At 40.4% G+C, this 27,575-nt stretch overlaps 1 protein-coding gene across 3 annotated transcripts in view; it reads left to right on the top strand.

Moving 5' to 3' along the window:
• Positions 1-680: 680 nt before the first annotated feature.
• CNTN1 (contactin 1) overlaps positions 681-27,575 on the top strand; it is a 284,705-nt gene continuing 257,810 nt past the window's right edge. For all 3 annotated transcript variants that reach the window (XM_087723577.1, XM_087723576.1, XM_087723575.1), the window contains exon 1: positions 681-1,069. The gene's annotated coding sequence lies outside the window, so the exon portion shown is untranslated. The remainder of the gene's footprint in view (positions 1,070-27,575) is intronic.

The following is a 27,575-nucleotide window of genomic DNA, read 5'->3' as shown; positions in this document are numbered from 1 at the left end:
CCTTTCTACACAAGAGAGACGATAAGACTAAAATATAGTTGAAATTTGCCTCTAAATATTTAAACCCATTATTAACATGCTAGAGTGCAAGTAATAATAGGGAAAATGACGGAGATTGTGAATTTTCTTTTACAGTGACAGCACAATAATATACAAGCTCGAATATTTAATTCTCTCTCTTTATAGGTTTCTTTCCCTCCTACTGCTAATTTTTCTGTTCCTGAAATTCGATGTGAAACTCTTCTGGGCTCGGTTTGTCTGATTCCCGTATCCAGCTAGTCCGCTAAGAGCCAACAACAGACTCGGTTACTTATTGCCGTCGCTATAGTTTCCTCGCAGCGCGGCGACCTAAATTTCTCTACGCCCTAATTCCTTAGGAACGATCCCCAGATCGACGGCCGGTGCAGGCCAGATGCTTCGCTAGGGCTTCGTCGTGAGACTGAGCATGTGCGAAGAGCTGCCTCTGCCTCCTCCTCCTCCTCCTCCGCCCCCTGCCAACACCGAGGCGGCGGGTGGGGTTGCTGCGTCGCTTTTGCATCTGCAATAATGTGTCACCGCGACTAGAGAAGAGATGGGCGGGCGGGAGGGATGGATGGAGGGGGCCGCTGACTCTCTTTGCCGTCGCCGCTGTCTCTCCAGGGGATTCAACGGTTCTGTCGGCTGGTTCAGTCCCACCAGTTCCCACTCTCGTCCGTGGCTTTTTCGCAACGGGCTGGCAGGTTGCGGCGGTTTCGTAGCCCGCAAAGCCCCACTTTGACCCAACGTTGCCGCTCTGATTGTCGGGTCCAAGAGTGACATCACCCTCGTCCAATTGGTCCTGACTTTGCCTCCGTTCCCAACCTCGGTTCCCAGTCGGTTGCCCCGATCGGCTTGGTCCGCCCACAGACCCTCCGGCAAGGGCGGGCGACTGTCAAGGCAGTAGTGGGGAGGACGCGCTGGGGTGGAGAAGGCGGGCTGTACGGGCGTGCGGGCAGGACGCACCCAGGTGCTTGCGGCTGAGGCGGGAAGTCTTCAGCTGACAGCCCAGTTGTGCGCATCCATCCCTCGGCCAGTAGCTGCCACCTCACAGGTAGGAGATATGCTTTTTTCCCTCTTGCTATTCGCTTAGAAATGGAGGCCCGAAGAGCCGCTTTAGTTAGCAGGTGTAAACCCTGCCTAAGCCCGGCGGAGGTGGCAGATGAGCCGGGAGCTTTCTAGGGAATGCTGTCGTTGGGAGGAAGGGTGTGTCTGAAAAGTCACCTCCTAGGAAAAGGGAGAAGCTGGCCGAAGGCAGGCCGTCTTGTGGGGGAGGATGGAGAGAAGGATGGGCAGGTCGTCAAAGAGGGGGCCAGGTAGATCTTTGCAGTGGGTGCCACAGCAGCAACAAGAACCTGTGCCTGGAATAATAATCAGCTCCAGGCAATCTGGGCTATGAAAATTGGTCCTATAGATAAGCCAGTGTCATTTCCTCAACGGGGCCTTTCTAGCCCCTTTACCCTCATTTCCCTCAATAAAGCTTGTCTCCATATTAGAAGTTTTGATTTTAGGGGCACATCATCACAGCTTTGCCACCAGGTCATGCATGTTTGCTTATTATTTTGGTCTATAAAACAAACTTAGGCATGCAAAAAATGTTCTTGACATTTCCTGTTCTCTTTTTTCAATTGTTCCCTTTTGGTTCACTTTTGGTCGGAAACAACTAGGTGTCACAGACTGGAATACTAAAAAAAAGAAAGGCAGGATTCCACTTCTGCTTATTTGTAGAAGCACAAATATTATTTGTTTGTTTGTGATCTTTCTCTCCTGCAACAACTAAGCTGTGAAGTTGGATGGGCTGAGAGGGACTGAAGCTCCTCAATGGGTTTCCATGATTTGAACCTGAATCTCTGTGCTGCCAATCTTAAGTTTAGCGGTGACATTTTACAGGGAACGTCAAAACATGATTTAAAAAGGTTGTCTGAACTCAGCAGTTCTTATTGCGAAGACACAACTTGGCTTTTTCTTTGAGGTATTTATGACATTCCACACATGTTCAAATATGTTCCAGCAAGACAAGATGAAAGGTGAAAAGGCCTGTAAATCCTGTCAGAAAAGTAAATGTATATATTTTAAAGAAAAAAAGAACAGAATAGAGCTGAAAGGGACATTGGCTCAAGCAGGATACCCTATACACGTGATGGTGAACCTATGGGACACATGCCCAAAGTGGCACATGAAGCCATGTTGCTTGGCACGCGCAGCCTGTTTGTCTTACGGGTTCCTGGTGTGCATGCATGCACAACAATCAGTTTGTTCTTCATGAGCGTGACAATGCTGAAAACTGGTGTGCGCATTTGCGCCGATCAGCTGATTGTTGGGCGCTCATTCATGCCAGAACCCGGTAGTTCAGCTTTTCCGGAGCGTGATCTTTTCACGCACACAGCAGTGCCAAAAACTGATGTGCACATGTGTGTCAGCCAACTGATAGCGCATGCGTACTAGAACCCGAAAGTTCGGTTTCTCTGGAGCACGGCCCCGATGAGCACACATGTGTGCACATGACATTTCCGCACGACGTTTCACTGCCCTATACCATTCCCAATTCCTGCAACCATTCTTCATGTTTTACTCTCCATGCCTTTAATCAACTTAGTTGCTCTTCTTTGCAGTTTTTCCAAAGTCTCAACATCTTTTTTGTAATGTGGTGACCAAAATTGGATGCAGTACTCCAGGTGTGGCCTTGCTAAGGCTTTATAAAGTGGTACTAATACTTCACGTGATTTTGATTCTATGCCTCTGTTTATACAACCAAGGATTGTATTAGCTTTTGTGGCTGCTGCTGCACACTGCTGATATATACTGCTCAAAAAAATAAAGGGAACACTTAAACAACACAATGTAACGCTAAGTCAACCACACATCTGTGAAATCAAACTGTCCACTTAGGTATCAACACTGATTGACAATCAATTTCACATGCTGTTGTGCACATGGAATAGACAACAGGTGGAAAACATAGGCAGTTAGCAAGACATCCCCAATAAAGGAGTGGATCTGCAGGTGGTGACCACAGACCACTTCTCAGTTCCTATGCTTTCTGGCTGATGGTTTGGTCACTTTTGAATGCTGGCGGTGCTTTCACTCTAGTGGTAGCATGAGACGGAGTCTACAACCCACACAAGTGGCTCAGGTAGTGCAGCTCATCCAGGATGGCACATCAATGCGAGCTGTGGCAAGAAGGTTTGCTGTGTCTGTCAACATAGTGTCCAGAGCATGGAGGCACTACCAGGAGACAGGCCAAGTACATCAGGAGATGTGGAGGAGGCCGTAGGAGGGCAACATCCCAGCATCAGGACCGCTGCTTCTGCCTTTGTGCAAGGAGGGACAGGAGGAGCACTGCCAGAGCCCTCCAAAATGACCTCCAGTGGGCATGTGGCTGCTCAAACACTCAGACTCCATGAGGGTGGTATGAGAGCCCGACGTCCACAGGTGGGGGTTGTGCTTACAGCCCAACACCGTGCAGGACGTTTGGCATTTGCCAGAGAACACCAAGATTGGGAAATTCGCCACTGGTGCCCTGTGCTCTTCACAGATGAAAGCAGGTCCACACTGAGCACATGTGACAGATGTGACAGGGTCTGGAGACGCCGTGGAGAATGTTCTGCTGCCTGCAACATCCTCCAGCAAGACCGGTTTGGCAATGGGTCAGTAATGGTGTGGGGTGGCATTTCTTTAGGGGGCCGCACAGCTCTCCATGTGCTTGCCAGAGATAGCCTGACTGTCATTATGTACCGAGATGAGATCCTCAGACCCCTTGTGAGACCATATGCTGGTGCGGTTGGCCCTGGGTTCCTCCTAATGCAAGACAATGCTAGACCTCATGTGGCTGGAGTGTGTCAGCGGTTCCTACAAGTTGAAGGCATTGATGCTATGGACTGGCCCGCCCCATCCCCAGACCTTAATCCAATTGAGCACATCTGGGACATCATGTCTCGCTCCATCCACCAACAGACTTGCACCACAGACTGTCCAGGAGTTGGGAGATGCTTTAGTCCAGGTGTGGGAGGAGACCATCTGCCACCTCATCAGGAGCATGCCCAGGCATTGTAAGGAGGTCATACAGGCATGTGAAGGCCACACACACCACTGAGCCTCATTTTGACTTGTTTTAAGGACATTACATCAAAGTTGGATCAGCCTGTAGTGTTTTTGTCCACTTTAATTTTGAGTGTAATTCCAAATACAGACCTCCAGGGGTTGCTAAATTTGATTTCCATTGATAATTTTTGTGTGATTTTGTTGTCAGCACATTCAACTATGTAATGAACAAAGTATTTAATAAGAATATTTCATTCATTCAGATCTAGGATGTCTTATTTTTGTGTTCCCTTTATTTTTTTGAGCAGTGTATTTATGTGATGTTTAAGTCAACTAGAACTCCAAGGCCCCTCTCAGTTACTGTTTTTTAGCTAGGTTTCACCTAATCTATACTTGTACTTTTGGGTTTTCCTGTCCAGGTGCTTTCTCCACATTAAATTTCCTTTTGTTGGATAAGGTCCATTGTTCAAGTTATTAACAGGGAAGGGGTGGGGGAGTAGCAGTTATCGTCCGAAAGTCGTTAGCTCCTCGCAGGATCCCGGCCCCAGAGATTGTGGGGTGTGAGTCTCTCCTCTTAAAATTGGACCTAGGGGTTCAGTTGAGCTTGTTCTTGACGTACCTACCTCCCAGCTGCGTCACGACAGCCCTGCTAGAGTCAGTAGCCGGGTTGGCGGTGGAGTTCCCCAGACTAATGGTACTGGGGGACTTTAATCTGCCATCTCTTGGTGAACACTCTGACGGGGTGCAGGAGTTCATGGCTTCCATGACAACCATGGACTTGACCCAAGTAGTTCAGGGTCCAACTCATAGAGCAGGACACACACTTGACTTTGTATTTCTCTCGGGGAAGTGGAGACGTGATCTTGAGTTAAGGGGAATAGAGACCTCGCCCTTGTCATGGTCAGATCACTCCTTGCTGAGTGACACTAGTCCCCCATTGCAGGGAGGTGGAGCCAATTAAGTGGTTCCGCCCCAGGCGCCTGATGGACCCAGAGGGATTTCAGAGGGAGCTTGGAGGGATACCTGACTCCCTTGTCCGCAATCCGACCGAGTCCTTGGTCGCTGCGTGGAATGTTGCAGCGGCTGAGGCGCTGGATCGGATTGCGCCTTTGAGGCCTCTCCGCAGCAGTGGATCCAGGAGGGCACCTTGGTTTACCGAGGAACTCCAGGAGATGAAGCGCCAAAAGAGATACCTAGAGCGACGCTGGAGGGCTAGTAACTCTGAATCTGACCGAGCACTATTAAGAGCCTTTATCAGGACTTATTTAGTGGCGATACGGGCGGCAAAATGTACACATTTTTCCGCTCTTATTGCGTCCATTGAATCTCGCCCAGCTGCCCTGTTTAGGGTGATCCGCTCCCTCCTGAAAGATGAGGAGGCGGTGGAACCCCTGCAGGGGGTCTACATGGGGCTACCCTTGAAAGTATTCGGAGACTGCAGCTAGTCCAGAATGCAGTCGCACAAACGATATTGGGTGTACCGAGGTACACCCACGTTACACCTGTCCTCTGCGAGCTGCACTGGCTACCAATTGGTCTCCGGATGCAATTCAAGGTGTTGGGTATTACCTTTAAAGCCCTACATGGCTTAGGGCCAGTGTACCTGCGAGACCACCTACTGCCACATACCTCCCAGCGGCCAGTAAGATCCCATAGATTGGGCCTCCTTCGGATGCCCTCAGCCAGACAATGTCAGGGCCCCCGGAGGAGAGCCTTCTCTGTGGCTGCTCTGACCCTTTGGAATGAGCTACCCCCAGAGATCCCCACGCTCATGGCCTTCAGGAAAGCTGTTAAAACCTGGCTATTCTGGCAAGCCTGGGGCTGTTGACCTCATTGTTGAGGTCCAGCCCTGATTAAATGAATACATGTGTTGTGATTTTAAATCTGTCCTTTTCTAAATTTTTTTCTTCCTCTTCTTTTTTGTAAGCCGCCCGGAGTCCTTCGGGATTGGGCGGCATATAAATTTTAATAATAAATTATAAAATAATACATAAATAATAAATTAATACCTTTTTGGATCCTGACCTTGTCTTCTGGGATGTTGGCTATTCCTGCCAGCTTAAGTATCATCTGTAGATTTGATGAGTTCCCCTTCTAATTCCTCATCTAAGTCATCTATGCAATGTGTGTATGTAATACACATGTGCTAGTGTACTAGTTCAGGGAGAGAGGGTGTTGATCACATATATTGTAGCACAAATGCACAGACAGCTGGAACTTGATCCAACTTTATGGTTTGTAAAAATACGTTAAAATGATTTTTTAAAAACTGCAGACACATCTCAGCTTGAATCTTTAACCTAGATTTATCTTCATGGTTTTAAACTTAGAATATTTATTGGCATGTAGTTTGATAAGCATTAATAGTGTTGGTTATATATATATACATTTTAGTATTACTCTTATGATTATGCAGCCAATAAGCACATTGGTTTTTCTATCTGGTAATTTGTGTCCAATGTTTTATAAATTTATAAAATAAGATTTACAGTTCTACATCTGAACAAAATATGCTTATGTTTCCTATCATACGTATCTGAAACGCAAGTGTTCTTAAAAATGTTCATATTGCATGTGTTATACTTTTAAAGTAATTCATCTTGATTGTAGTAGCATCTCCTGATAAGAATAGAAAACTGCTCCCAGAGCTACCATTGAGTTCAGAAGAAATGTCCTCATATTAATTAAAATATAATACGTAGGAATACTTTTGAATGCATTTAGAAAAAAAATACTGCTTTGATGTGAATACAAGAGCTAGTAAAACATGTCCTTAGCAGTGGTGAAATGCAGCCAGTTCTATCTGGTTCTGGTGAACCGGTAGCGGTGGTGGCGGGAGGTTCTGCCTACCCACCTGGACGTCATGACATCCCATTTTTGACGCTCTGCGCATGCATGGAGGTGGCATGTAAGCTTACCTATGTGAACTGGTAGTAAAGGTAAGTTGATTTCACCCCTGGTCCTTAGCCATATATCAATTACTTATCAGTAATGAGAAAAAATAATCCAAAATCAATTATTCATACTGAGCAGATACAGTGGAACCTCCGGTCACAACCGTAATCCATTCCAAGACTTCGGTCGGCACCTGATTTGGTTGTGACCAGAAGCAAGATTGACTGCGCATGTGCGCACAAAAAATAAAAGGCGTGGAAGAGGAAATTGCTGTGGCAGGGAAAACTGCTGTGGCTGTGATTGATCGCCACCCGATGATGTGTTCATGAACAAAGTGAAACATTTAGAGGATTTTTTGATTGGCACCCGATTTGGTCATGGTCAGAAGCATTCATGACCTGAGGTTCCACTGTACAGTGTAGATAACTAAAGCCCACAACACACAACAGTATTGGTCAAAAGTTACTGTAATGTAAAGCACACTGTTTTACATTATTTCTACCAATATTTTGGTCCATTTTATATGTTTGACTAGAGTTGTAGAATAGTGATGATCTAAGTTTGTTTCCTTAAATAAGGAACAATTAAGTTAACAATATGTTGGAAGAAATGTCCATCTGGTTCAGTTCCAAGCTGGGAGACAGATACTGGAAACATGGAGGCTGATTGGAAAGATGGTTTAATGATGAAGCTCATGGTTCTCTGATGCAGCTGACGACATGGAGTTGAGAGTGAAGGGCATATATACCTTCTCTTGGACTTTGCACTTGAGTTTCCTGTTCCTATGCAAGAATATGTATTCTATTGGCTGTTGTCAGGCTCCCATGGTGCCATGTAGAAATCCTAGGAGTTTGTCTGCACCAAGGTTGGTTGAAGTTTGGCTGATGCAATGTCCTTAGGAGATTGTGCAATGTAGTGAGCTCTAAGCTAAGCTAAACTAAGCTAAACTAAGCTAAGCTAAGCTAAGCTAAACTAAACTAAACTAAACTAAACTAAACTAAACTAAACTAAACTAAACTAAACTAAACTAAACTAAACTAAACTAAACTAAACTAAACTATATCATCCTGGAGTTGAAGGTCTTTTGTTTTGTAGATAGGATGGTCCAGTGTCTCTTAATGGGCACAAAATATATGCTGAGGGGAGGGACTTGCACCTGAGTATCTGTCTTCCTTAACATCTTTATTTCTCATTTAGGGGAAAACTCTTATACATTTTAAAAGTATTATCTCAAGAAAAAGGAAAGTTTTATGTTTTCAATAAGTATTTTACAAGTTTTCAATAAAATTAATAAATAAACAATAAACAATACATTAGTAACAATACATTTTAAGAATCTATTCTTAATTAAAATAAGAGCTGTATTAGTACTTTATACTTTAGAATATTTAGTGGAGTGGCAAAGTTTTAAAAGTGTATAAGAAGCAGTGGGAATTGAACTGAATACACATAAAGAAACAGAAAATGCATCTTTTTATTTTTTGTTATCTCTAGAGTTTGAGTACACTTGTCTTTTCACTTACTTTCCCTTTCCCTGTCCACCTCTCCCTCTCCTTGCCACAATTGGTTATTTCTAAAAGTTTACTTTAGGGAATATCTTTTTGATTGAAGATTATTTTATGGGATTAATTAAAGTAGGGTCTTGGCTTTTAAATTTTTTATAAGTGACCTGAATTCATCAACCTTAAATGCTTTTGATACCTTTAGGCTTTGAGATGGTTGAAAGTAGTCCTGGCAATCCAATTAGAGCTTCCATGAGCCATGTTAAAAGTCAACAGGAACTATTTTACTTTTTTGTTTATTTTGGAGCTCTCTTCAATATTATGGACACTCCTATATGCAAGAACAACTGAATAAAAAACAGTTACAACACTGAACAACTTTCCTCCAGATGTTGGCTTTCTTCTCTTTTGTAAATTGTTTTTTTTTTTTTTTTGGCTCATATTTCCAGATCTGAATGGAATGATAAAACAGATTTTATTTGATTGAAAATAACGTGAACTACCTGCATAGTAGTTAAAGAATCCTAGGATAAATATATTTGAGTAAGGAGATACTGAGAGAAAGCTATACCTGCTCCAGAGCATACCCTATTTGCATGCTTTTACCTCTAACATTGATTTTCCTAGGATTGGGTGCCTCTCATGTGAAAAGAATTACTTTAAGGAGATTCTGACTGACCCATGCTCCCTTTGAGACATCTTATTTGCTTTAGATCTTACATGTTATCCTACAAAATTGTGTATCACTGGCACATTAATAGGTTATAAATAAGTTTGTCAAAGTTATTCATAAAAATATAGAAAAGTAGCTGTAGGGTTCAATTTTATTAACTACTAGCTGATAACCCGGGTATTTATTTATAGGGGGGAAACGTCTGGACCAAATGTAATTTCTAATGTTGGATTTTCCCCCTTACCAGAGGGCGCCTCCTTGTGGAATACTGTGAAGCCGTTATCATGGCAACTCCACGTGTTTTACAGTAGAAGCCATTTTACGGCAGTACAGTGGAAGCCATTTTAAGGCACAACAGGCTGTATCTTAACAGAACACCCCCCCCCCCGAGTAGTGTTAAGGGTGTCTTCCCCCCCCCCCTTAGTATTTTTTTCCAGAGAGTAAGTCATCTGTGTACCATGTTTGATTGCACAGCCAGCATGGTTGCCTGGGAAATTCTGGGAGTTAAAGTCCATGCATCTTAAAGTTGCCAAGATTGGGAACTCCTGGCTTAGACCAATGTTTTTCAACCGTGACAACTTTAAGATGTGTGAATTTTAACATGGGTGGCTGGGAAATTCTGGGAGATGAAGTCAACATATCTGAAAATTTCCAAAGTTGAGAAACACTGGCTTAGACTCTTTGGTATAGTCTTCAAGCCAGCGAAAGATTTATACGATCTGAAGAGAAACCAGAGTATATTCTCCCCTTATTAGAGAGATTGCCAGGGAGGGCAGACAATTTTTATCTAGGCTTTCTCCTCCAGGACACTAACCCGGTTAACACATATGCAGTGGCAAAGTTGTGTGCTGCTGCAATGTCCATAAGAAAAAAAATGGCTACAGTATAGTACCATCTTGTACCAATTATCTGGACACACCTTTAACAATCTTTGGACCATAATGTTATTATCCATTTTTAATGTAAATACTTTTAATTATATTTTAATGTTAGTATTTTTAATATAGTGTAAAGACAAATGTATATTGCTGGTCTTTGACCATAATAAAGATCTTACTTACTTACTTACTTCAAGCCAGCTCTAGATCTATTTAATTGTTGTTATCTAACCCATATTAATTATCTTGCTGACCAGAGTGTCATAGGTATTTTGTCAAATGCTTTGTTAAAATCAATATTTCCACACACTATTACAGAATCATTCTGCTGTTGCAATTTCTTGGGCTTTATTTTCCCTGCTGATTAGTACAGCTGATCCTTTCATACCTAAAAAAATGTTAAGACAAGCCAGAAATTGGAGAAGGAATCAAAATGCCCCATCAAACTATTTATGCTTATTTGAAAGATACATAGTTATCCACATCAACTCCCTGGTTAGGTAAGCAGTAACACATAATAGAACAACACATTTGAATTCAAAAACATTATTTTATTGTACTGTGGAGCAGCAATGGTAGTATTGTCACAATTACAGTTATCCATTATTATGAGAAAATTAATACATCTCACAGCTTGGGTGTTTCACAGTGACTCATGTCTTATGTTCTATAAATAGGCTGGCAGTACTTGGACTCTACCAAATGAGTTTCCTTTGGATTACATTGTACATTCCTAACAAAAGTACATAAATTAAGCCATCTATTATTGCTACAGGATACAATAGATTTGTAAGATACACAAAGGCTGCTTAAGTTTTATTGAAATAAATTAGAATTAAACAGTTAAATTTTGAGCAAGATTGCCTTGCCTTAAGGACCCAAATTCCTCACGCTTATTGATGCTTCATTCCACTGTATTGAAACCTACAGATGATTTTGTTGCTGCAAAATGAGCAAAGAATTATGCAGCATCTCAACAAATAGCCAGCTTCTGTAGATGCATGAAGTCTATTCATTTACCTTTCACATATATATCAATGTAGAGAACTGGAAAAAAATGCAGATAATAATTACGTTGCAGACAATTACACTTATGTTAAAAGTTAAAGGTAAGTATAATCATTCTATATCAAAGATGATATAAATACATTGTAATTTGAAGTATATTTAATATATTGGTTAATTACATTCATCTTTCTGAATTACCTTTTTACAACATCTTCACCTAAGGGCATCGCTGGCAGCCGCTTCCTTCAGTTCAGGAGGCCTGTACTCTTCCCGCTGCTGTTTGGCATAGAGGCAGGAGGTGGCGGTTTCGTTCAGCGATTGCTGTTTACTAAGATGACCAGATTTTCAGATTGGTAAAGAGTGGCACCTTTGACCGGGGGGGGGGAGGGGGCTTGATTAAAAATTTTATATGGAGCAACAAAAATTTTCATACAATGCAAAAATAGTATTGTAATATTTTTTTATTTCAACATAACTACAATTTACAAATATAAATTGTAACTGTTGGCAAACATCAAAATTTTGATCGCGTGACCATGTGAATGCTGCAATGGTCGCTAAGTGTGAAAAATGGTCATAAGTCACTTTTTTCAATGCCATTGTAACTTTGGTCACTATACCACCTTTCTTGCCACAGTTCTTAAGTGAATAACTGCAGCTGATAAGTTAGTAACATAAGTGAATCTGGTATCCCCATTTGACTTTGTCAAAAGGTCACAAAAAGCAATTAAAAAGCACTGAAACCATCATAAATACAAATCTGTTGCCAAACATCACAATTTTGATCGCGTGACCATGAGGATGCTGCAACAATCGCTAAGTGTGAAAATGGTCACTAAGTGTGAAAAATGGTCATCAGTCACTTTTTTCAATGCCATTGTAACTTTGGTCACTAAACAGCCATGTTCCTGACTTAACAACCACCATGATTCACTTAACGTGGCAATAAAAGGTCGCAAAATGAGGCAAAATCATTTAACAAACATCTCCCTTAGCAACAGAAATTGGGAGATTAATCCTGGTCGTAAGTCGAGTATTACCTGTAGCCAATTGCAAAAGGCAACTTTACTTGGAACAGGTGAGATTGTGCCCGGATCCCTTTCATGCCAACATTCCATCCTGTCCATGGGGAGAACTCCACAGCAGACAAAAGCCCCCAATCCCCTCTCAACCTCCAGCTGACTCTGCCATCCGCCATAACCACACATGCCCCTCAAAGGCAAAACTCAGAGGGCTGAATTCTACAGGGGGAGGAGTAAAGGGGGGATTTGAGGGGCAGCCCAAAGCACCATCTGTCTAAATTTGCATCAGGCAGGCAGTAACATTTTCATAGACCATGATCAGAGGAGCAGCTGATCCTATGGAGAGACTCCTCCTGCATTCAGTCCCAGGCCTACAAGTGGAAGTACCCCTTCCTTCCTTCCTCCTTTCACCTTCCTTCCTTCCCTCCCTCCCTCTTTCTTCCTTCTAGCCTTCCTCCCTTTCCATTCTTTCTCCTTCCTTCCTTCCTCTTGCCTATCTACCTTCTGTCTTTCTGCTCTTTAGATCTCTCTTCCTCCTTCCTTCCTCCTTCCATCCTTTCACCAAAAATCAGGATGTTTTATTAGCATCAGCATCATTCTGCTGAAAATGCCAGATTCTGTGGTACTTCTGGAGGAAATTTAGAAAATAACAGAGACATGAGGAACCATTATATAATTTCACTTGGCAAAACTCTGATTAAAATAATAGCAACAAAATGTAAGTTTTTTTAATTTTAAAAGTCTAGCAAAACATAGATTTATTTCCAGTTTAGTTAATTAATGTATTATAAAAAGGAATGCAATTGATTAAATAAAAATGACTTTTTCTTTTATTAAGAATACTTATTCTACATTAAACTAGAAAATATTTCATAGGCCCTTCAACAAGTTTTTACAAGTTTTCAGGAATGCATGCATTCTTTTTTTTATATAAAAAATTTATTATTATTATTTTTGTTACGTAGACAACACATACCCACAACAATGAAAAAAACAAACAAAAACAAAAAACAAAACAGAAAAAAAAACCATCATCACATATAGCATGTTGTTTGGTTACAAGTGTTTTAGTATTTATCATTCTTATACATTTATTATTTCATTTAATAGGTTATAATATACAGTTTGGGTTGCTTTGTTTACCATCCCTTCCTCCTGTTATAACACCATCTTATTTTCCCTTTCTTTTCTCCCTTCCTCCCTTCTCTACTTTTTTCCTTCCTGCTCTCCCTTCCCTTCCTTCTTCCTGTACCTTTCTCCTACTCCTGCTCTTCCTCATCCCCTTCCTACCCTCTCTCCTCCTCTTTCTCTCCTTTCCATCCTCCTCTCCTTACCTCTTTCTTTTCACCCTCTCTCCCTTCTCTACTTTCTTCCTTCCTCCTTTCCTTCCCCTTCCTTCTTCCCTTACCTCTCCTTTGCTCCTACTCTTCATCTTTCCCTTCCTATCCTCTCTCCTTCCTTTTCTCTCCCTTCCATCTTCCTTTCCCTTTCCTTTCTCCCTCCCTCCCTTCTCTACTTTCCTCCTTCCTCCTCTCCTTCCCCTTCCTTCTTCCCGTGCCTTTCTCCTACTCCTACTCTTCCTCTTCCCCTTTCTACCCTCTCTCCTCCTCTTTCTCTCCTTTCCATCCTCCTCTCCTTACCTCTTTCTTCTTTCCCCCATCTTCCTTTCATTCTCTCCTCCTTTCTCCCTTTCTTTTTCTACTATTATTGGTGTGTCTATTTTAAGTCTCAGTTTATGTTTCCTTGGGATGGTACTTCCGCCAACCCAAATATAATTTAGTATCATTTCTTATTCCCTTACCTTTGCTAATCTATCCTAACTATATTTTCCCCCACAGACACACTTTGTATCTCTCTATTATATATATACTTATATATTTGATTAAAAAAATGCAAAAAAAACCACATACATATGTTATAAAAAAGTATATCAGCTGGTTACAAAAAGTTTTTGTGCATCTCTTCCATTAATTCATATTAATTCGAATGTCTTAACTCAAATATTTACTATATTAACATCATCATACCTCCACTTTTAGTTGACTAGAGTTATTTAAACATCCTTCATCCTTAACTATACCAAAAATTCAACCCATAACCACATGCTGGCATTTCATTTACTTATTTATAAAATCCTCCATTAACATTAAGTCCTCATATCCTGTTTTAGCTAAACATCCATAATATTTAATACCAAAGATTTCTAATTTCTAATCCTCCATGTATGTAATTTATTATCATTCTCCTTTCTTTATTTAATTATATCCTATATCATAGCATTTCCCCCCTATTAGTTAAGATTTAACTGTATATAGTTTTATTTTATTTTATTTTAATAATTATTATTGTAATTAATAATCTTTATATATAGTCCAAAGATATTTCTAACCTTCCCTTCTCATATCCAATTATTACTTATCATAGCAACTCAACATTGCATACATTACTATCATTATCAATTGTTATTCAACTATACCTATTGCAAATGGATTTAACTAAGTTTAGCTAATTTTGAATTATACTCTTCCAACTATCAACCTGTATCTCTCCAATAACAGAAAAGTCTTATATCTGCTGCCATTCGTGGGTCAGTTCTCCAAACATCTTTATGAGCAAGTCCATATGAAGAAATCTTTGCACCTTTTTGTCTGTAGTGCCTCTCATATAATGCACTGCATACAAGTGTAATAAACATACAAACATACATACATGTTGCCGCCCTCTTTTTATTTCCTTTATCAGCTTGTCTTTAATTCTCAGTAGTGGTATCAAATGTTTTGCAGATGGTATTTCATAAACTATGAATTCTTTAATGCTTCCTACTCCTCCTGCGCCCTGTCTTTTGAAGTAAATTTTCTGTGTGTTTACCTCCTCATCAAACATTCCATTCTTTCCTCCCTCAGAAGTAAACCAATTGCCCCGAATATCAACAAATTCAGATTCTTTATCTCCGACATCCTTATTTTGTATTTGGAAAACATTCTCAGTTTTTTCCTCGTACTTTGTTGCCAAAAACACCAAATAATCCAATTTTCTCTGAATTCTATCTTGTGTGTCAGACAGCTTCTGTAGTGCTGAAAAAAATCACTTGAATAGATGCTTGAATAGACGCCATGTTTATATGCAGTTAGTATTTTTTCTTGAGAGCTCTGAAGTATTTGCAAGTAAAAGCAGACTGAAAGCTGCACAATCTTATCAGATCTCAAGCCAATACAGCCAAGCAATAAAAGTATCAAGATGTAAACAGCCAAATTATAGTGAATTGGTTTACAGCCCATTTGCGGAAGATCAGAGGAGATGTTGGAGTAATCTATCCATTATCCGTGTGAATAACATTTAAAACCACCGTCCAAAACCATTAAAAGGATCAAAATCGCCGCTAGATTCTTCTGTTCTTTAATTTAAATTAGTTTGAATTTTTAGGCGGTCCGTTTCTCTCTAAATAATAAAATATTCTTACCAGCTGGAAATACTTTCTCTTTCTTTAGGGCTGTCTGCAGTTTCAATTAGCCTTGTGGCTAATCCGGAAGTCACTGGCAAAGGAGGTTTTTACTGGGTCCCCAGAGACTTTGCGAACATCTCTGGGACCACTGGGTCTCCCCCTACCTTTCACTGTCTCTTCGGGACAGCTTGGGTCCAAAAAGGAACCGTCCAGATGCTTCGGAATAGAAGGAGATTCAGGAACAGCCTGAAAGTCCGTCTTCTCACTGCTAAGCCCCGCCTTCTTCCCCAGGAATGCATGCATTCTTGAAACTGATACCATGTAATGTTAAAAAGCAGATGGCTAACTAAGTACACTAAAAACCATATTTAATTATTTGCTACTTGAGGCCAATAGCAATGATGAAGAAATTTCTGTCATCCTTAGTGACAATAGTTTGAGGGCCAAAAAATAAAACTCTGTATATTGGATCTGTTATCCATTTCTTAGCCTTCAATCAATCAATATAATTATTTCCGTCAAAGAAAGCTTAAAAGTAGTGATTAAACAATAGTACTATAAAGAAAACATCATTTTTAATGATTTTCTATGAATGTGTGCATAGCATTTTAGCATACTGTTATTAATAAGTTAAAAACACTTAAAACCTGAGGTAAGAATAACCTAAAATAAAGGATAAAATCATGGCATTGTTCTGATAAAAGGGTTTTTTATTTTCATTTTCATACACTCACATATATACTGTACATAACCAACACCATACAGCATTAAGCAATAATTGCATCAGTTCCTCTTGTCAACAATGCCCCAGAACATAGAAACCCACTCTACCTCTTCCACTCTCCATACACCTCTTTCTTCCACCACTCTCCAACTTTCTATCTTCCCTCCATTATCCCTCTCTACCCTCCCCCTCTACCACTCCTCTGTCCACCTCCACTCCTCCCCTTCCTTCTCCCCTTCCCCCCCACCCTCTTTCCCATCCATCTCTACCCACCTTTCTTCTTTCCTACTTCTCCCCTTGGTGTATTTCCACTATATGTCAATATCCTTGGCTTGTCCTATTTTTAAAGAAAAATTAAAGAAGAACAGTATACATGTGAAGTCACATTAAGTTGAGATCTAACACCTCGTATCTAACCTAATATATATCCCTCCCCCACCCTCCCCCCCAACCCCCCACCTTCTCCCCCCCCCCCCGGCTTCCCAGAACCCGTACACGGTATAGAATTTTAACAAACACAGTCTAAAATATATTGGGGGGAAAAATTTAAAAAAATTAATAACATCTCTACATTGATCTTAGCTTCTTCTTGCTCAGCTAACTTTAAACAATTTAAATCGTTCCTGATCTTAAGCATATGCTATCTGGAGTTTCTTAGTCCCGTATTTATTTTGTATATAATCAATCCATTTTTTCCAGTCTCGTTTATATCTCTCATTTGAGTGGTCTTTAAGATATGCCGATATTTTAGCCATTTCGGCTAAATTTGTAACTTTCAATGTCCATTCTTGAGTTGTAGGCAAGTCTTCCTTCTTCCAGTATTGCGCCACCAACAGTCTTGCTGCCGTTATTAAGTACAAGATCAAGTTAGTCTCTACCGCTGTAAAGTCAGTACTTATACCTAGCAAAAATAACTGAGGAGTAAACTTTATCCTTCTTTTGAAGATATTTTGCATAATCCACCATATTTTTATCCAAAATGCTTTAACCTTTTGGCAAGTCCACCATATATGGAAATATGTAGCATCGAGAGAACCACATCTCCAACACTTGGCTTGTAAATTCGGATACATAGAGGCCAGCTTTTTAGGATCTAAATGCCATCTATAGAACATTTGTAAAAATTTTCTCTCAGGTTTTGAGCTTGTGTAAATTTCATATTTCTTACCCAAATTTTTTCCCATGTATCCAACATTATTGGCTCTTCAATATTTTGAGCGCACTTTACCATACAATCTTTAACCAACTCTGTTTCTGAATCTATCTGTATTAATACATTATATATCCTCTTTATATGCATTAAGCTTTGAAAAATCATGGCATTGTTGAAAGACTATGTCCCTAATGAAAACCAAACAGAAATCTGAAAACATTCTCTGATATCATTTTTCAGTATTGTTGAGAATTATTGTTCATAATTCAGAATCATTGAGAATTATTATAATTCTCTGGTTTAGTAAAAGTTTACATTTAGAGCCTCAGGCAACACTACTTGTATCCCTTCAAATATTTGAGAATCTCTAGCCTGTGTTAGCACCCCCATTAACTTTCTTTCATTCCAACCTACACTGCAGGGTGGTTGCTGCAGGGAAAATTAGAAGGGAGTTCAAAGTTCATTGCTTTGAGCTTTTGAATGAAGGGAGGATTAAAGCTCAAAGATTAAGTTCATTTCCTCACTAATGAATTATAAGCCTTCAGGGCCATCCATCCAATTTTGAAGAAATATAAACCCATACTCATTACTGATCTTTCAAATTTATTATGGGATGACTGTAGAAGACATTATAAATTACCAGTGTGAAATATACTTAGTTGCATAACCAAATAAAACAATCCTAAACTTAATGTCATGTATTCCAATTCACAGGCATATAATACTGCCGCGAACCTGCTGTTCATGCGATATGTTAAGACCACCTTACTATATTTGAGTTAAAAATGATCAGTAAGCACCAGCAATCTTTAAAAGAGTTTGCTGTATGCTGCCGCCTTGCCAACCTGGAATTTTCGCACCCTGCAAGTCTCCGTCTTCATAATTTGCTAGAGTTCATCAAAGGATTTTATTTTGACAATTCAGAGTTTCATTCCAATTATACCGACATTTTAATTGCCTGGGAGCTCCCCCACCCCAAATTAAAAACAATATACAAACACATTTAACAGTTGGGGACATGAAGGAAGAAATGCTTTGTGGGCATAAGCCCGGACATAATCACGGGAGAAGGAAGGAAGATGAGGGCAAGAGCCAAGCCCCTCTTCTTCTAACAAAGCAGCTGCAACTTGTGCAAGCTTAGGGTAGGCTTCATCGCGATGTACTCATTTCCCGCAACAACCTCCCTCTCCAATATTAAAAAGTCCCTTCAGTCCCGATGCGAGCAACCCACTCGGCGTCCCTGGCCTGCGCTAGGAAATAATAGCCCCTGAGATCCCACCATCGCTTTTGGGAGAAAAAGGAGGTGGGGGATAGTTCTCCCCCCCCCACAGCAAACTTGTGGCTACCGCCCGAGCTCCCTCCCCACGCCTTCTCACCTTCCCTCAGGTGGAAGCTGCTCGCAATCTCACCTTCTCGCAAGGTTGCTGCAGGGAAAATTAGAAGGGAGTTCAAAGGAAATAATAGCCCCTGAGACCCCATCATCGCTTTTGGGAGAAAAAGGAGGTGGGGGATAGTTCTTCCCCACCCGCAGCAAACTTGTGGCAGCCGCCCGAGCTCCCTACCCACGCTTTCTTGCCTTCCCTCAGGTGGAAGTTGCTCGCAATCTCACCCTCTCGCAAGGCTCTCAACTCCTCCGGGGACTCTTCGCCGCAGTGGCTCGACAAGCTCAGACTTTCTCCTGCTGCTGTTGCCACTGCCGTCTGGCTCCAGCAGAATGTGGCACGGGATGGCTTTGGGACTGAGCGCGGCTGGCGCAAAACATGTCAAAGACGTTGGCCGCGCCGCGTAAGTTCCCGCCCCCGCCCCTGCCCCTGTGCCCGTTATTTTTGGAGGCCTGGCATCTTGGGCAAGTCTGGGGGCCTTGCAAAGACCTTGCGAGGTCCCTGAACATGTCAAAGACGCCGGCTGTGCCGCGTAAGTTCCCGCCCCCACCCCCGCGCCTGCGCCCGTTCTTAAAAAAATCGGGACTTTTTAAGAACACTGCAGGACGCAGGACAAATTGTAGAAAAGTGTGCCTGTCCCGCTACCTTACAGTTTACTCATGAGCACCATTGGCCTTTCTCCCTGCCTCTTTTGGCCAATGGTGCTAACAAGTAAACTGCAGCTAGGATCTCCCACGTGCTTCCCTCACAGGCCAGGCCGGCTGGGGGAAACATGCGGGAAGGGAAGGTGCCCCAATCTCTTACGTGCTTCCCTTGCATGCCAAGCTAGCTGGGAGAAATACATGGGGAAGGGCGCCAGTGCCGTGATCTTGTGTCAGGTGTGCCTCATTCAGTATCCAAGAAAGAAAACCCCCAACTCCATTTGAATAGAGAAAAAGGTACTTTTACTGGACATGAAATGAAAACAGTTAAAGTGAAGCAAGATATGAAGCAAAAAAGCGCGAACGTGTACATATCAAACATTTGCCCCAAACCCTCCCCCCAGTTACCACAACCCAATGTTCAGTCTCCTACTCCCAAAGGTGTCATGTGGGATGCATCTTCAGGTGGGCTCATTCAGATGGTATTCAGAGATGGTTGACCTTGATCAAGCCCAAACACGAGCCATCAGCATGCGCAGAAGATCAAACCTCCCTTCATGATAACTCCTCCTAGTAATTCCCCACCCCCAAATACCATGACCCCCCAACCTCCCCGTTACTATGGCAGCTGATAGCAAGCAAGCAAAATAGAGGCTGACATCGTGTATGCTTCCCTTACAGGCCAGGCTGGCTGAGGGAAACACATGGGAAGAGCTCCGGTGCAGCAATCTCCCACATGCTTCCCTCCCTCCCCACATGAATTGGTCCACCCACTGCTGGTATCACCCCTCCGACAGCTTGCTCTCCCTCACTCACCCACCAGCCCATGCCCTTCAGCCTTACCTTTGGAAGCAGTGATGAGCAGAAGTACACAGAAATGTGGCTAGATTGTGCAAGTAGTGGGTGGGGCACTTAGGTGGGTGGGGTGAGCGAGGGGTGATCGGGTGGGTGGGATGAGCTAGCGAGCGGCAACCAGTCGACTGGGTGGGGCGTGTGGCTAACCAGAGGTCACTACTGGTTCGGTGAACCAGGTCAAATTGCCCCTAATGGTTCACCTGAACCAGTGCAAATGCCACCTTTGGAGTGAGGATTTTGCATTATGATTATTTGGGTGGGGTATGAGAGAGGATTTTTCATTATGACATAGCTCTGGGGTGGAGTAGGAGTGAGGATTTTGCATTATGATATTTCTCTGGGTTGGAGTGGGAGTGAGGATTTTGTATTATGATTGCTCATAAGTAAGAACCAGTAAAAGGAATAGAAAAAATCCCTATCTGTAGATCAGCGTTTTTCAGTCTTAGCAAGTTTAAGATGGATGAACTTCATGCTCCCTGGGGAATTCTGGGAATTGAAGTCCATGCACCTTAAATTTACCAAAATTGAGAAGCATGGGTCTAGATTAGAGCATAGGATTTTACATTCCTGTTTTATATAGAATTTGGTGTAATTATGTATGTATGTATGTATGTATGTATGTATGTATGTATGTATGTATGTATGTATGTATGTAAATATCAATTGTGGTTTCCTTAACAAATAGTTAATCACTATTTGTGATATGAACCATTACTGGACTTTTTGTGAGAAACTGAAATGAAAACTTGATCTAGGGTTTTGTTGATTAGATATGGAATTATGGAAATAATGTAGATAAATGTTAGAGTAAGAGTTTGATATATTTTTTACTTATATATGTACCAAAGAGAGTTGAAAGCCATTCATTTTCGATTTTCCTTCTTTACCTCTTTCTTTCTTACACTTTCACTCTTTTACTTTCCTGAGCCTTTTCCTTTTTCAAATCTTGTTTATTCCTTAGCTTTATATATATATATATATATATATATATATATATATATATATATATATATATATATATATATATATATATATATATATATATATATATATATATATATATATATATATATATATATATATATATATATATATATATATATATATATATATTTGATGTGTGAAGGATCAAAGACTCAGCCATTATAATTCTACATTTCTTATTTATAGAAATATCAAAATTTAGAGTGAAATCCAATGAGAGCCATCTCATATGAGGCAGTCCCTCTAACCAAAAAGTGTTTATCTATAGAAGAGATTATTTGTAGCTTAGTGTTAAATTGTGGGGTCCTTGGTACTCTCTGAGCTTGATCATTTTTTTGCAGATGTTTCATTACCAAACTAGGTAACATCATCAGTACTAGAAGGAAGTGATGTTTGCTCTTATTTTCATATACTAGTGGCTTACCCTGTCAGTGTTGATAGTTGCTTCACAAAAAGTGTTTTGATTGGTGCCAGGTCTCTACAGCCTCAGGCAGAGAAGGGCTATTCTGCACTCCTCCCTCAAATGTTCTTTAAAATAAGAGTTTCCCAGCATTCCTTTAGGAACCTCCAACATGCAAACTGGTTACTCATCCTAAAACGAATCCTCTTTACCTGGAGCTTCAAAATTTGATCTTTTCTGGAAAGGTGTGTAACTAAAAGTCAGTCTACATGTGACTTTGGAGCTATTTCTTCATAACCTAACAAAAGTGTATTTTCTGTGCCGTTCACACCCCTTGCTTGCTGGATCTGGATGTCACAAAGCAAAACCCACATTTTATAATTAACCCCCGCACCCTGTTTTGGCTGGCAGAGATCTGCTGGAGTGCTGTCATGCCTACCCTGGCCATGTCCCCTGCCACACACACCTGGCCATGCCCCCCGCCCCAGTTCTCTGAGGTCAAACACAATTCTGATACAGCCATCAGTAAAATTGAGTTGAGACCCCTGATCTATTGAGTCAGGAAGGCTTTTCAGTGAGAAGCCTTCTTCACTATCTCTATAGGAACGTTTCTTTCTCCCCCCACCAACTTTTTCCCTCCTTCTTGGTTCCCATTCTAGCCAATGGGATCTTTGTCAAAGTGGGGTTATAGTCATGTTTGATTACAATGAGTATCCATCTTTTGTTAAACTTAAGAAAATATAAAGACTTTTTCTTGTTCAAATGAATCTGAACCAGCAAACTAATTTCTACAATGGGCCACAGAATGTCTAATGAAACCACGAGTGCTTAGTTTTTTTCCCATTAAGCAACATTTAGAACAGAAATTTAAGCCTTGTATTCTACATTTCAATAAAAATCATATTTGCCACAACTCTTTTGATTATTCAAGGTTATTTAAAATACTGATCACAAATGAGATATAAAAACCTTTGTGTTGCTGCAAACTCTTCTGTAATATTGTATCCTCATCTTCTTTAAATAGATCAGGGGTGTCGATCCATGTGCAGTACTAAAAATGCTTCTGTGCATGTGCAGAAGCAAAAATCAAGATGGCGGCGCCTACAGTGCTGCCGAGAGAACCGGTTTGGGGGTGTGGCAGGCCGAGTTACTACCTACTTGGCCAAACTGGTCCAAACTGGTAGGAACCCATCTCTGACAGGGCAGCCATGCTTGGCCCCCCACATCCCATTTTGGCTGGCAGGGTGCTGCAGGAGGAATTCGTCGGGTCTCCCCTGCTGCCCCCTCATTGGCCCATGAACTTCAGTGCTGATCTGGCCCTCAAAGAAATCCAGTTTGACACCCCTGAAATAGATAATAATTTTAGGTAAGATTTACTTATATTTATTAGACCAGAAATTTATTTTTAATTCATAATTAGTATTGGTCAAATGCCATTTAAAACCAGCTTTAATTTTTACAATCCCTATAAATTCATCTTTTGTTGGCAACATTTTGACTGCATTCCTTAAGCTCTATACATTAAGAAATTTACTTCAAACTCAGTTACCTGCTTTCACTTCTTTATAATGAAACAATGCAAATCTTAATTGTATTTCTCTACAATTTCCTCATTGTCTTCATTCTTCTTAGATATGCCTATTGTCCAATTACCCAGAAATCTAGCTAGTTTCTCACTCTGAATATATTTCATTTTTATTACTCACTTTAACAAATTATATACAGTAAAAAGCATTATAATATAATATAATATAATATAATATAATATAATATAATATAATATAATATAATATAATATAATATAATATAATATAATATAATATAATATAATATAATATAATATAATATAATATAATATAATATAATATAATATAATATAATATAATATAATATAATATAATATAATATAATATAATATAATATAATATAATTATATTATATTATATTATATTATATTATATTATATTATATTATATTATATTATATGTCTGTCTGTCTGTCTGTCTGTCTGTCTGTCTGTCTGTCTGTCTGTCTGTCTGTCTATCTATCTATCTATCTATCTATCTATCTATCTATCTATCTATCTATCTATCTATCTTTCTAAACCAAGAAGGTGTCCTTATTTGTTCTTGGTTTCCTGTCTACCATTTTGGTCTTTATGCCTTGGCAAGGTGTGATAATTGTAGAAAATTGAGAATTTTATGAGGGGTTCTGGGATCACTGTATAAGCTAGCTATGAAAACTATTGAGTATAGTCACTAATAAAGTTGGTGAATTAGTTGACAATGGGCCTCATATTTTAATTATAATATAGTTGAAAAATATTTAACTCTATTTAAGCAAATAAGTATGCAGTTATCAAAAAGTAAAGTAATTTACACTGAAAGACATTGGTTAACATTAGTTTAAAGTTTTATTCATTTTATATAAATTCAGAATAGTAGACAAATACGTTTTTAGTTAAAAGTAGCTTGTTATTTATTCACAAAGGCTTTTTTAATAACTTAGACATAGACAAATATATACGTTTGATATAATCAATCAATAATATAATCAATCTCTACATTTGTGAAGAAATGGGGAAACAAGCAGTCTTGGCTACAAATTCTTATGAGACAACTGTAACATAATTTTGCAACTCTGTGCAACATAATTGTGCAACTCTGTGTAACATAATTGTGCAACTCTGAAATTATTGTTGGATGTTGAAATTCCAAGATGAAAAATCCAAGTTTGATTACCTAAGCAATTAGATAGATTCTAAGGGAACTTTTTCTTGTTGATGTTACTTCAGTAATCTAAACATATTGTTATGTTTTGGCTACAAAGTCTTGGCTACAAATTCTTATGAGACAACTGTAACATAATTTTGCAACTCTGTGCAACATAATTTTGCAACTCTGTGTAACATAATTGTGCAACTCTGAAATTATTGTTGGATGTTGAAATTCCAAGATGAAAAATCCAAGTTTGATTACCTAAGCAATTAGATAGATTCTAAGGGAACTTTTTCTTGTTGATGTTACTTCAGTAATCTAAACATATTGTTACGTTTTGAAAGATAAAGATTTAATATCAGAAAGTTAAAACTTTTATTATTTAACTTTGTCCTTGAAATGCTTGCCAATCATTACTGTTGAGCCACTATTTTCTTGTCATGTTCAGTAGTCTAAGTGCTTTTTAAAATTCTTGGTTGTCATAAAAACAAAAGTTTTTTTTTCTAGTTCAGTTCTGAAACACATTATACCCTTTTCAGATTTGCTTCCCCTTCAGTAATCTGTCAAATGATTACTTCATGTAGTAATCAGGAAACAAAAAAAATTCTAAGTGAGTACATACCATGTTCCCACTCTTAGAATTTCTGAACATTTGGTATAAGAAATAATTTGCAGTTAAAATCATATTTTATAATAAAAGTTTATAAAAGAAACAAATTAAAATTGCTAAAATATAAAAGAAACAAATTAAAGTTGTTAAAATATAAAAGAAACAAATTAAAGTTGCTAAAATATAAAAGAAACAAAAGAATAAATTAAATACTTTTCAATAGAAAATGATATGCTTTGTTTTTAAAAAATACATTGCATCAATTTAAGAGTGCAGTGGCTCATAGGGTTTGGATGCTGGGTTGGAGTTTAGCATTTGAAGCCCAAGTGTTGCTGCATGGTGGGCTGAACACCTGACACTGCCCTTCAGAGCGGCGAGGTGGAGTTCCAGTCCTCCTCCAAGCAAAGGCCTGGAACTCCAACCCCACAGGAAGATAAGTTGAGATCACTGGACAGTGACTATGAGGATGACTCTTGGTAAGTGGGACAATCAATCATGTCACAGTGCCCATATAGCTTCTAATCCCAAGCACGGGACAAAAAGTGATACTGACAACCTTCATAGACTCGGGGTGCACCTGGTGCCTGATACGTCCAAACCTAGCTAAGGCAGTTTTAAAAACCCATACTATTTTGCAAACTTGATGGGTCCACCGTGAGATAATACCGTGCGAACTGTGCTAGAATAGAAAGCCCCAAGCACCCATAAGCAGCTACAAAGCTTCTTAGGGTTTGCAAACTTCTATAAGCAATTCATACCCTCATTCACTCAAATCAACCTCCCTATCACAAACTTGCTGAGAACCAAGGGGGTAGATAAGCCTAAATCTAATCAATTATTAAAGTGGAGCATGGAATGTCAAGCAGCGTTCGAGAAGCTAAAAAAGCTTTTCTTAGCCGAGTCGGTGTTGAAGCACCCGGACCTGGAAAAGCCCTTTGTGATTCAGACCGACACCAACAATGTGGCAGTGGGGATGGTGCTGCTTCAGGAAAACAAGGGTCAATCACAGCCCTGTGCATATACCTTGAAAAAAATAACCAAAACCAAACAGCATTGGGCAATATGGGAGAAGGAAGCATTTGCAGTCAGATGGGCCTTACTCACTTGGTGGCACTTCCTGGAAGGGAATAAAATCCCTTTCCAGGTGTGGACTGACCACAAGAAACGGGAAGCCCGAAAGATCTTGAGGAAAATGTTCTGAGGAAAATCCCCCAGAAAAGCCTTCTGGGCCCAGTACTTTCAGCAGTTTAACTTCACCCTCTGCTATTTACCAGGGGAAACAAACTTCCTATTGGATGCTTTGTTCAGGCTACCTCAGTACAATAGTGCAAAAACAGAAGTAATTAAACCCATGCTCCCTACATTGCAATTAGCATCCTGGGTCACCATCAGATTGCAAATGAAAGGGACCTCCCCCTGTGGACAACACCATTCAAACAGGCCCTAGAGAAGGACAAGTGGTTCCTTAATCACAAAAACACTTGTTCCATGCAAGATGGGCTACCATGGGTGGGAGGCAAAGTCTTTCACTAGCTGTAAATCCCAGCTAGTAAAAGACTAAAAACCATGCAAGTCTGTCATGACTCCAAATTAGCATGACACTTTGGGTTTTTAAAAACACTGCGCCTTCTGAAATGACAATTATGGTGGCCAGTCCTAAAAAAGGACATTGAAAATTATGTTGCCAGCTGTCCCACCTGTGCAGCAGCAAAATGCACTCAGGGAAAAAAAACCGGCCTTTTACAGCTGGTGGCTGATCCTTCAGCACCATGCAGAGAGATTTCTATGGATTTTATTGTAGAACTCCCACAGAGCTCCCAGAAACACAGTAATTTGGGTAGTAACAGATATCTTTTCAAAACAGGTCTATTTTGTCTCATGCCAAAAAACCCAATGGCCAAAACTCTAGCAAAACTGTTCTTAATTCACATTCTTTAACTTTTAACTTTTAATAAATTTATATGCCGCCCAAACACGTAGGACTCCGGGCGGCTTACAGAAACAACTTAAAATAAGGAGTTAAAATAAAGAAACAATTTAAAAAGAAACAATTTAAAAACAATGCACCATACACTCAATCTGGGTGGGGCTGGACCTCATACATAAAGTCAACAGCCCCAGGCCTGCCGGAATAGCCAGGTTTTAGTGGCTTTTTGGAAGGCCGAGAGAGTGGGGAGGGTCCGGATCTCTACCGGTAGGTCATTGCACAGGGTTGGAGCAGCTACAGAGAAGGCCCTCCTCTGAGGAGCTGCCAGCCGGCATTGTCTGGTCGACGGCACCTGGAGAAGGCCCAGTCTGTGAGTTCATATCGGCCGTTGGGAGGCATGTGGCTGGAGGCGGTCTCTCAGGTAGCCAGGTCCTAGGCCATGTAGGGCTTAAAGGTGATGACCAGCACCTTGAAGTGTGTGCGGAGACTGATCGGAAGCCAGTGCAGCTCGCGGAGGATAGGTATAATATGGGTGTATCTAGGTACACCCAAAATCGCTCGCGCGGCTGCGTTCTGGACTAACTGTAGTCTCCGAATACTTTTCAAGGGCAGCCCCGTGTAAAGCGCATTACAGTAATCAGGCCTAGAGGTGATGGGGGCATGAGTGACCATTCGAAGTGCTTCCCAGTCCAGGTAGGGCCGCAAC

The sequence above is a fragment of the Thamnophis sirtalis genome, unplaced genomic scaffold, assembly GCF_051295495.1.
Source record: "Thamnophis sirtalis isolate CommonGarterSnake01/CBP01778 unplaced genomic scaffold, rThaSir2_p1.2 scaffold_9, whole genome shotgun sequence".
In the NCBI taxonomy this organism is placed as follows: domain Eukaryota; kingdom Metazoa; phylum Chordata; class Lepidosauria; order Squamata; family Natricidae; genus Thamnophis; species Thamnophis sirtalis.
This window is presented reverse-complemented; position numbering and strand designations above follow the sequence as displayed.